At 36.5% G+C, this 12773-nt stretch overlaps 1 long non-coding RNA gene across 1 annotated transcript; it reads right to left on the bottom strand.

Annotated features, from left to right (window-relative positions):
* Window positions 1–588: 588 nt before the first annotated feature.
* Window positions 589–4988, bottom strand: LOC130054802 (uncharacterized). The gene is made up of 2 exons (XR_008803142.1): window positions 4907–4988; window positions 589–822 (listed from the first exon to the last, which is right to left on the bottom strand). It is a non-coding gene; the product is annotated as an uncharacterized LOC130054802 (long non-coding RNA).
* Between the last annotated feature and the right edge of the window lie 7785 nt (window positions 4989–12773).

Below are 12773 nucleotides of genomic sequence, written 5' to 3'. Positions count from 1 at the left end.
AAAATCTTCGTCATCATACTGTTCCTAGTTCGGAGGAATGATTCATCAATAATTTACGATTGAAATATGAAAGGGTTGAACTTGACCTACGTAAATGAAATATGAGCTAGCTTAGTTTGCTAAGTATCATTCAATCTTTTCAAAGGAACTAAAATAGCATCAGAAGAAACGGGAAATTCTGTGGTGCGATCAGTCTCTGTATGGTGTTCTTAAGACAACTCGAGGAATACCGAAGAAAATAAAATCCTGTGTTAATATTGCATTGTCTGGACAGTGTCCAGTATTCATCAAATGATAGGCAGCTTGTCGAGTTTGGTTTGATATATAAATACTCTCAGCAAGACCCGCCGGTGGCCTCTTGAGTGGTCTCACAAACGTTGCTGTAGTATTAACACTTGGATTTTTCTTTCTCTCCATAATATCCGTGACAATTCGTCCGGTAATGGCTATCCGCCACATGGTCCATAAATGCCTATTTACAGTGGGATCAAACCCAGACATAAAGGAACGGTAAGGAGAGGAAGATTTTGCACGACGTCGTTCACGTGCGTCCCGTGAGCCTCTTTGATGCTTGTGTCTACGCGGCGATTTCGTCTTCGACCGTGGTGAATGTGCTTTCTGGGGATCTCGACCTCTAGATTTACGCGGAGAAGCAGATATCACACCTGCCCCTGAATCTTGAGTCTCCTTTGGATGGAAACGCCATGGCGATCTGGTAGTGAACACACTGGGGTATGTGACGTCAGAGCTTTCTGTTTCCGGTGTGGTGGATATAGTAAAATCTACCGCAGAGCGCGGTGTATTATTCATCATTGCCTATGCCTGCAAATGCAAACGAACAGCTTTAAAGAAAACTGATTTGTGCAATGAATGGTACATGTAATGACGAATGAATGAAATTTTACATATTTTATTTCATGTCAAATCGATAAACTACGTACGGAAAGTTATTCTATTAGTAACAAGTTCGATATCCAATTATAAACAATGTATGCTCATTTGTAATACGTATGGTGTTTTAGTTAAGCTTGCATTTCTCTGCTTAACGAGTAAACTGGCTGACTGTCCATCCAATTTCCTACAGAAAGCAGACTGATCAACAAGTAGGATTGAGGCACAAAGCCGCGGATTTGTGGGGGCTCATGCTCATCCCCCTAAAATTTTCGCAGATCAATACACAGATATTTGCACTGTATCAAAATACAGTTTATTTCACAATTTATTGCGTTTTTCCCCCAGAATAACAGGGGGAAAAAATGTTGTCTCTTATCCTCTTTGTTCTCAACTTGTCAAACATTTACTTACACAGAATGAAACTCATGGCGGGTGTGACCGATCGACAGGGGTTGCTTATTCCTCCTAGGCACATGGTCCCACCTTTGGTATGTTCAGGGGCCCTACTCTTAGTTTTGCATTCTTCATAGGAATTACAAGATTGATCACTGTTCGTTATCCTCACCTTTTCATGTGACGACGACACCGAAGTCATGACAAATAGCTTTCCAGATATTCCTCATCTGTCAATTTGTGTTTGTTTGATTGATTGGTTGATTGTATATTGTTTAACGTCCCTCTCGAGAATAGCTCACTCATATGGAGACGTCACCATTGCCAACAAAGGGCTGCAAAATTTAGCCTAACGCCTAAGTTCGGCACTTACTACCACTGAGCAGGGAGGGGTCTTTATCGTGCCATATCTGCTGTGACACAGGACCTCAGTTTTTGCGGTCTCATCGGAAGGACCGTCCCATTTAGTCGCCTCTTACGACAAGAAAGAGGTATTGAGGACCTATTCTAACCCGGATCCTCAGGGGAGTCAATTTATGTTTGAAATAGATGACTTCAAAAACTGGAATCTTCGGGTTTGATTATCAGTGTCACCTTGTTTTCATGACAAACATGTTTGCTAAATGCATGTTAGACCGTGAGTGGATGAAAGCAGTTATCCCCCCCCCCTCCTGAAAAAGAGGGGGTATATTGTTTTGCACCTTTCGGTCGGTTTGTGGACTAAGCCTTTGACCGCTCAATACCTAAGGAACCCTTTGCTTGACAGTTACCAAACTTGGTAGAGTGCTTACTCCTAGAGAGTAAATGACCCCTATCGATTTTAAGGTCAAATTCAACATAGAAAGATAATGTATGCTTGATATCTTTAAAAAGTTTTGCTTGACAGATATCAAACAAGGTCAAGGGTTAAGCTGGATATGATAAGAGATTGTCAGTTTAATGACAGCCATGAAACTTGGTATACTGGTTCACCTAAGAAGTAGATCTCCGTATTGATTTTGAGATTACAAGGTCAAACTGGGCGCAGTAAGATGATGTCAGCTCAATAACTTGAAAACGCTTTGACTGATAGACATCAAACTTAGTGAATGGGTTCTACGGGAGGTGTTGATGACTCCTATTGATTTTGAGGTCATAAGGTCAAAAGTCAAACTGGACACAGTAAACTTTCTGTGGTCATAGTGTTTGAATAATGGTTGTATTCTTAAGGGTAGCTGACACACATTCTACATCCACTCTCTCTCTCTCTCTCTCTCTCTCTCTCTCTCTCTCTCTCTCTCTCTCTCTCTCTCAGTCATTGACTCAATGTATATAAATATAGAGGTGTCATAAATTGATGACATAAATTATTTCAATAAGTTACAAGTTTTAGAAATTATTGTGCAAATTATTGTTTGATTTCTAATTGTTTAATTTATAATACATGTATATAGAGGGGGGAAATTACAATTATATTGAAATTGCATTGTTCAGGGGTCTTTTTAAAAACAATTGAATTATGAGAAAATAGCAGCTGTGGACAGGTCAATGCTATCAAAACTCAGGTATACTGGGCTTCCTCAAGATATATAGAATGCCTGTAGGTACTGACTGTTATTGTTATCAAAACAACTCCCTGGGGGTAGCTCCAGACCACAGTGTCTGCAGATGTCACTCCACCTGAGATCTATTGTTAAATGTTTGATTGACAGGCAGCTTATGACTTGGGGTGTTAACTTAAAATTGGGTCTTTAATATCTTGAGTACCCTTTGCTTGTCAGACATAAGACCTACCCTAGTACATTTGTTTTACCAAATGAGTCGATTACGCCTATTGATTTTGGGGTCACAGAGTCCAGGGTCAATTTGGACACACTATGATATTGTCTACACTATGTCTTGAGAACCCTTTGCTTGGCAGACATTAAACTTAGTGCATGGTTCTATCTAAGGAGTAAATTTGATGTCACAAGGTCAAAGGTTAAACTATACTGGAAAAAGTTAGATATGTTACGCTGAATAAAGAACCCTTTGCCTGACAGACGTCAGACATGATACACTGGTATGCACTAAGAAGTAGACGACCCCTATTGAATTTGAGGTCATAAGGTCCAACTGTACAGAGAAAGATAGTGTGTGTTTGAGAGCCCTTTGCTAGACAGACATCAAACTTGGCACACTGCTTCCTCTTAAGAAGTAGATGTCCCGTATTGAGGTGACAAAATGAAAGGTCAAACCGGACATAGAAAGATATTGTGTGCTCACTATCTTGAGAACCCTTTTTGACAGACATCAAACTTGATTGGTACACTGGTTCTACCGAAGGATTAGATAATTACTATTGATTTTGAGGTCACCAGGTCAATGGTCAAACTACTCTGGACATAAGATAGTGTCCGCCCAGAATCTTAAGAACACTTTGCTTGACAGTCAACAAACTGATACACTGGTTCTCCTGAAAGAGTAGATGGTCCCCATTCCAGTCATAAGGGCAAAGGTCATGACTAAAATTGCTGGCTATTTGGAAATGTCTGCTCAGTATCTTTAGAGATCAAACTTCTTACTATGGGCCCCCCTTACTAGTACTGTAGATAACTAAATTTTTCCGTATACATTGTAATTTAAATGTAAAGTTGCTCGTTTCGCATATTGCCACGCGGGGACACGTTTCTTAAACGACTTGTACATACAGTAGGCACATTATACATCATATTTTCTTGTTTATGTTATATCCCTGAAAGTAACTATTTCAATTAGGTCCTTAAGTGTACTAAAATGCTGTTAGTTTTACGCCAGATTTCGTTATCAACAGTAAAACACTGGAACGCCCGGGGGCTTCCCCCACTGTGGTCCCATCAGGGCTTTCCCTTCACCCACTGGGGTCTAAAGGTGGTACCCTGTCTATCAGAGGATTCGTTCGCCCCTCTACACCTGAATCCGCCCTGTAAATAAATGAATCGCGCCCAATTGGCTTCATATTACTATGATAAATCTAAACAGACATTTAGTGAAATAAGATTGTTCAAGACACACACTCTTCATGAATACTGTATATGTGTATGACTCCCACGCGCGAGGAAGATTGAGAATCGTTCCAATCGCCAGATTAATAAATTGCACTTTTGAATGGCAGAACTCAATTGTAATTTTTACGAGATAAGGGCTCCATTTATACGTCAATAACAATTGAAATATTCTTTTCATTGCATTGTGCATTACAAAGTTCTTTACACTTTTAACGGGGCACGGCAGTGTCTCAATTAAGTACATACGATATGGGAAGTTGGTGTTGTACGAACATATTAGCCAAGATCAATATTCAAATGCATACTAAAACAAGTATGATATATCGCTTTGGTTCAGAACAAAGAGTTTAAAGCACCCTAAAATGCATATACACAAATACTGATAAAGAATGCTATTGAATCACTAACTTTTAAATTGGCATTTTGATCATTACTATATTGGCTATATATATTTGAATAATTACACGTCACATTAGCTAACGTGAATAGCATTGATAAATTGGACGTCTACACACGGGTACATGTACATTGTTCTCATGCAGTATCCAGTCAATTAACTAGAAATAAAAAAAAATTACCACTGAACTATACAATATCATACTTTAATACCTTACCTGTCAAACTCACCCTGTTCCATGCATTAAAATTAAAAATCGTGGTGTTCAAAAGACAATTAGAACCCCGTGGCCTTGGCGGTACAATACAAAAGCTTTAAATGTTCAGTCTGTGTCAACAGTCTACTACAATGACTTTCCGTATGAGTATTTTGAAATTTGGCCAATGTGTATTGAAATTTCAACATTTCAGACACAGAATTAACAATCAATAGTTTTTCTTTTCCAGTTTTATGTTATCAATCTTTCGAACGAACACTCTAATGGGTCTATTTGCGATCAGAACGGAGCAAGATGTTGGATTTTAGGAGCTGGATATTTAACACTTTAATGCCAAAATGTCTTTAAATGATGGCTGATAAACATTCAATCTGTGTAGCTTATGTGAAGAAAATGAAGATAAAACACATTTGTGTTATTCTTGCGCTCATTTCATTGTCATGACAACTATTGCACTACATTTCAGTGCGTCATTAAAACTTTTTTTTTTCCATTCAGGATTGCTGTTACGGGGGGCGCCACTTTATGAGGCAGGAGGTCTGTGGGCCGGCTTGAGGCCCCCCGTGGATCGAGGGCAAAGCCCTGGTGGGGGCCCAGGGGCGAAGCTTCGGGATTTTACAGATTTTACAGGGCTTGAAATATCCCTCCTATTTAGTCATTTCCACAATTTTCCAATTTTAAGGGGTTTTGGAACAAATTAAGTTCTCCCAATAAAGAAATCAAAAGATTTTGTCATTTCATTTCTCAGGGAGTGTACGAAACCATTACTTCTTTTATCGTTTAGTACATTTTTTCTAAACAAGATACCCCGATTTACCTTAAATTTGAAAATTTTAGGGGGGCGGCAACGCCCCCCCCCCCCCCCCCCCCCCCACTTAAATGCGCCACCGATCGTGGTCTCTTGTTTAGAAGAATGTAAACGATAGAAGAAAAAATAATATTTTCCACTCTCGGAGAGATAAATGACAATTTTTTTTGGTATTGAACTACTTTTATTGGGAGAAATTGCATTTTCCCCAAAAACCCTTAAAATGTGCGTCATTTTATTAATTTCACCTTATCAAAAATGACAAAAAATAGTAAAAGTGGCTGCATAGGAGACATATTTCTAGCCCTATAAAATCTGCAACATCCAGGAGCTTCCCCAGAGCCCCTGCCTTAAAAAGTTGCGCCCCCCCCTCCCCAATTGCAATTCCTGGATCCGCCCCTGATATATAGATTGATTGACTGTATCTTGTTTAACTTCCCCCTCGAGAGTATTTCACTCATAAGGAGAATTCAGCGATTCATTTCCGTTGCAATTCAAAATTCAATTATGCAGGGGGATGGGGGTATAATTATTATGTAATTAAATGTCATTTATTTTTGTCTTCTAACATTTATTTTTGACACTAGTATTATTTTTCAAAGCTGCCCACTGTTCATTTCTGTGTTTGGTTAATATATTCATCTATGGTATTTGTTTGAAACATCAAATTCTATTTAAAAAACATGAAAATCAAATTCAGATATATTTAGTTTATGGTGATGACAATATCAAAGGAAAGTTGATCACGGTGTAAAATTATGCATTGTATCAATACATATATATGATAATGCATTCAGTTTATTTATATTGTGGGGTATATTGGGGGGAGGGGGCTTTGTTTTTTGTTGTTGGTTTTTTTTGGGGGGTGGGGGGGGGGGGGGTGGGGGGTGGAGTGGAGGTTGCGTCCAGTACTCAAGAAATTGTTTAAAGAAATAAATAAAGATTTGAATTATTGTGTCTTAAAATATTTAGACGGAAACGATATTTTTTTTTGTAACCAGATGACACTAAGAATTTTACATCTTTATTATGATGTTTTCCTTATATTAAGTATCTATGTGTATTTTGATGATTGTTTTAAACATGTGCTTAAACTTCATGTAGGCGAGTGATGCAGGCCCATGGAACATCCTATCGTTAAGTGGTCATCATTTCTTAAAATGGAATGGCATAATAACACGTAAAATTATGCATGCATAACAAGCAATTACATAAAAGTCACCATATTTTATCTGACCTTTTATGAGTTAACATCACGACGATGACAATAGAGGATAACTCCCAGTACCTGCAGCACCCGTATATGGGTGGCGATTTTGTTCAATTTTGTTACTAAAAATGTTCACAGTCGCAGCTGCATAAACTAGGATGCAGAAGTGTCACTGAAACTTGCCGAAATTGGTCACGTCACCAATAAGTTCATATACAATTCTAAATTTGTTATGAAGGAGAGAGATTCACACGGAGAGATTATTGTGAATTTGTTAGAGAGAATATTAAGATTTTCACATTTTATGCTCAATACGATCCTGGAATTGTCGCTGTAGAGTTTGTGTTGGCATAAAACTCTAGAAATGAAATAACGTGTAAACCACAAAGCAGTTTTAAGACTTTGTTAGTCCTGAAAATAAAACCCAAGTAAAAAGATTACATTTCTAAAATGGTGGAATTGTTGTAATGTACAATAACTTTGTCACAAAGTAGACGTCACAACATTTAAGTTGAAATAATTGTCTGTTGTGTTGGATTTTTATGAAGACAGATGTTTCTATACACAATATATAACATAGATGATTATTTAATTGTTTCAAACTGGACTAAAAGAAATCAAACAAGTTTGACTTAAGGAAGGCCCGTAATAATCTCATTAAAACACTGAAGATTGAAATATTTCTTTCCAATAGAAATTACAAATTAAACTGAATTCTAAGTCTTCTTCTTGACATACGTTTTACGTCAGAATTCAACCTATCTGTAGTAGCCGAACACATTTTGCAATCACGTGAATGTTGTGTCTGAGAGCCGGAAGAGAACAGGTAGCGATTTTTATGGCTTCTGTGTGAACGTTGTGTCTGAGCGCCGGAAGAGAACAGGTAGTTGTTTCTATGGCTTCCGTGTGAACGTTGTGTCTGGGAGCCGGAGGAGAACAGGTAGTTGTTTCTATGGCTTCCGGGTGAACGTTGTGTCTCGGAGCCGGAAGAGAACAGTAGTTGTTTCTATGGCTTCCGGGTGAATGTTGTGTCTGGGAGCCGGAGGAGAACAGGTAGTTGTTTCTATGGATTCAGTGGACGACATTCAACTTCAAGTAATTTGCATCCCTGTTCGATTAAAGAAGTCTCGGAAACAGACGAACGTCATCATTACCCAAGGACTGAATCAAACTGATATACAAAAATATCTTAATAATTTTTTTTTTTTTTTTTTTCATTTCCTATGTAAATGTATTCAAATGATCAAATGAATAGAATTCAAAGTGTTCCAATTAAAGACTATATAAATATTGTGTTAAAAGGTACCCTAAAAAGCTGTTTTTACTGTTCGGATATATACACAGTATAATATTTTGGTCACAAAGTAGAATGTACCCTTCCCAATAGGCGCATGGGCCACAGGTTTTGAGACTCATATTGCTCTTTGGAGCTCTAAATGTGGCCAGTTTACTGAATAATTTTTCAACATGAATGAGCGAAACGCAGACAGACAGACATGTACACACAGACAGACTAGGTGAAACTAATCACATGTAATTGTCCTAATAACAGATTGACAAAAAGATATTGTTTACAACTGCTGTACGTTCATGAGGAAATGTCTATCATTACCATTTGTAAAGACATCAAAGGCAAAAAGATCGTAAACAGTTAACATTAATATACCAATAAAGTGCTATCTTGTCACGTATAGTAATAGGGCAAATAAAATGATTTACAGTAACGTTTTCTGAAATCAGTCCTGGTAATAGGACAAATAAAATAATTTACAGTAACGTTTTCTGGAAATCAATTCTAGTAATAGGACAAATAAAATAATTTACAGTAACGTTTTCTGTGTATCAGTTCTGGTAATAGGACAAATAAAATAATTTACAGTAACATTTTCTGTGTACAGCTGTATCAGTTCTGGTAATAGGACAAATAAAATAATTTACAGTAACATTTTCTGTGTATCAGTTCTGGTAATAGGACATATAAAATAATTTACAATAACATCTCCTGGAATCAATTCTAGTAACAGGACAAATAAAACAATTTACAGTAACATTCTCTGTGTATCAGTTCTGGTGATAGGACAAATAAAATAATTTACAGTAACATTTTCTGTGTATCAGTTCTGGTAATAGGACAAATAAAATAATTTACAGTAACATTTTCTGTGTATCAGTTCTGGTAATAGGACAAATAAAATAATTTACAGTAACATTTTCTGTGTATCAGTCCTGGTAATAGGACAAATAAAATAATATACAGTAACATTTTCTGGAAATCAGTAGATCACAAGGGGATTTTAGAGACACCTTAGCAAACCACTGCAGTATTATTTTCGGAATGTCAACGACCACGAAAGGTACTTTCTGCAGAAAATTCAACTGATCACTTAATTTTTGTTGCTGTTACTGAATTTTGTTGGTTTTTAAAAGAATGTTTATTTTTTTCACTGACAACAACAGTCAAGTAGAGGAATTTTGTACTGTTATGAACATTGAAAAAAAGAAATTCTGGAAATGAATTTTGTACTGTAATGAACATTGAGAAAAGAAATTCCGGAAATAGATTTTGTACTACATGATATTTATCTTTTAGTTCGAAAATGAAATGAATATAATATATCTAAATGTACTGTGTTTTTCTTTCTTTTCTGTTGTTTTTCTCGAAAAAATATTTTAAGCTTGAATGTTATGTTCTCTCCTTTCCTTCTTTTTAAAAAAAATTCTTTCGGTCGATAGAGACGGTACTTAAAAGAAAATGCACTAAACGGGCACTTCTCTTTCAGAATCTGTTAATTTCATATCCCTACTTCAAACGCTTTTATATTGGTCATAATGAGTTTCAAGTTGGTAAGAGTTATCGGTAATTGAATCTCCTTCAGATAATTAATTTGAATCTTCACTTGATACTTCTCTGAGGTGTTGAAGATAAAGATCACTGCATCTACATTTCCTTACTTCTCGTCAGACATTTCTATTGCCTTCAATGTGAGATAATCAAGATTCACGACGTATTTCCCCTTTCAAAGTGCATTCCGCCTTTATCAATAATTAGAGTTCCTCGAATGTTTTGAACCAAATTTTCAGTGACTTTACAGATTTTAAGTTAGTGTGATTTTGAAAGAAAACAATTAATCATGCATATTATCATTAATTGAAATTAAAGCAAAGCCAATATTTGATTTTAAAAGAATTGTCAATTTCATTGAGATATTTGTAAGTTAGGGGGTCATCGTGGGGGTGATATGGCACAAGAAAAATATGATGTCCTTTTTGTACTAAATAAAGTTAGCAAGTCTTTAGACTTCTAAGTACATGCACACTAAGTCGAGTATAGTTCTAGTGTTAAGGAAACGTTGTCACACAGAATAGAATTCCAGCATCCTTTTTTATAATGAGCCCAAACGTGGCTCAAATATTACTTGCTGCCAGATGTAATAACCCGGACCCAAGGTCGAGATCACTGTTTAAAACATAATTTTTGTCTAGGCCATTATACCACATAAAGAGGCACTCGAAGTTCAACTTTGACAAAAAGGTTGTTTGGGAAGCTCTTTTTCTCATTGAAACACAAAGTACATTCATGACTTTCACTGCATAGAGAGATGAGCGCAGAAGACAGGCCGAATTAATGCTACTCAGAACCACACGCTGGCGGAGGGGACCGGGTATCGATTTACACGTGCGCTATGTTTGTAAAGCTCTGTTCAAAAAAAGAATGCAAGGCTTCGTGCAAGAAATGTATAAAAGCAAGACAATATTCAAAGTGTGAATGATCGATTTTATTTTAGATACTTTTTAAAACGCTGCAGATGTGGGCGCAACCCCTTACAGTGCGAGCGCCAGATGTACATCAACTGTACCAACCCTACAGCTGACAGTGTACTTTATCCATATATTGTAAAGGGCACTGATGCGATGTCTCGATACACATTTTAAAAAAATGTAAAAAGCAATATCTTTAAATGCAATTAATCATTGAGGTTTTTTTTTTTAAATCGATCCTGTGCAAAATTTACACTGTAATTCCTCTGAAAAAACTTTTTGAAAAATATAGAATATGTATTTTTTTTTTTTTTTAATTTTCCGCCGAAAAAGATTCGAATCATCCACGTTTTCTTATGAACACTTTAACCAACTACGCTTTGGGAACTTATGGAAACAATACGTCGGAATAAATAATTTGTTATGTGTTACATTGTATACGGACTAAAAAGGTTTCCATATAACAGGTAGCGCGGTTTGTATGAGTTAATCCATGTATATAGTTGGTCTTGACCCCATTTCTTGGATCGCAAAGAGTGGAAGATCTTTTTCACTCTTTATATCCAGCAATTTCAATGGAGAGTTAATCCACTCAATGCCGAAAAATAATATATCCATTTATTTTCTTTGTATTTTAATGTTTTTATTGGTAAATAGACATTTTAACATCGTGATATAAGTCATTACTAGTAATTGAAAATTATGGAATGGTTTGAAATCTAAATTGGGCAATTTTTGCCAATTTGAGAACTGTTTTCTGCAATCTTAATTGCCCCTCTGTGGGCATTCGGTCCGACTTCTTCGCCCATCTTATTTGAAACCCATTATATATTCATCTCATTGCTTTAATGGTTCGCCTGAGGAATTGCAAGTAATTTGAAAATGAACTGTGTTCTTGTACATGAAAGGTGAAGATAACGAAAAGTGATCAATCTCATAACTCCTATAAGGAATACAAAATAGAGAGCTGGACAAACACGGACCCTTGGATATACCAGAGGTGGGATCAGGTGCCTAGGAGAAGTAAACATCTCCTGTGATTGAAAAATATAGCTGCGTGTTCCAACCAATTAATGGTAATACACCCGCAAACTAAGTGTAGGGTGTTTAAAAGAATCGTCATGCCTGAATGTCCGTCCAACCTACTATTTTCTGCGGGGCATTAATTTTGTAGTTATCTCAATGGTTGCTTCCGGTTAAATTGCTCGTCATTGCTCTGATTCTATAATTCGTTAGATAAGGTCAAGGTTTTTTAAAGAATTCAATTTTACGTCTGGATTATAGCTTTGAAATATTTGTTTGAAAGTTGTATTACGTACCATTTGATAATTTACGGAGATACCATTTGAGAATTTACAGAGACGTCGCCATGCCTATGTGAAGTGTCAATGACTAATGGCGGTTACAGCTGTAGCAATGGGAGATCTTTATCGTGGTCACGCCCACTGTGACACAAAACTTCTGTTTCTAAGGTCATATCCAAAAGACCCGTGACTTCTACTTCTGATTCCGACCACGTGGCGAAACGAGCTGACAACTGCGCTATCGTAGAAACAAATAAGTGAAGTAGACCAAGAATTTGCTTGGTGCAGTACAATATGCTTAAAGAGAGATAACTTGAATTACTTTTATTAATTCGCAGGGCTAAGAGTAAAATACTCAGCATGATTTTTAAATTTGTTTATTTATTCATTTTACTTATTTATTGTACATGTATTTTGGAGTACACATCTTGACAAATTACAATCCTGCTTGTCCAAATCTATTCAGAGGATAAAATTACGTATTTATCGAGGTATAATTATATGTAACGCATCTGTGGCATGAATGTCACCATTCTAACTATTAAACAAGAGAACCCGAAACACGTGTATATTGATCTATACACAACTGTTTCATAATATATTTAGAAATACCCTCTATTCAGTCATAACTAAAATTAATTTTTATATGTGATAAGTAGAATAATAATTCATGTGTTCTGGTTACTTGTATAACTCAGTTGAATATCATACTGATGTGTTGCGATCCTATTACATGAAGAAGCAGGAGTCTCCGTGGCCGAGTGGTTAGAGCATCGCGCTTAAACT

Source organism: Ostrea edulis, chromosome 5 (genome assembly GCF_947568905.1).
Source record: "Ostrea edulis chromosome 5, xbOstEdul1.1, whole genome shotgun sequence".
NCBI lineage: Eukaryota > Metazoa > Mollusca > Bivalvia > Ostreida > Ostreidae > Ostrea > Ostrea edulis.
This window is presented reverse-complemented; position numbering and strand designations above follow the sequence as displayed.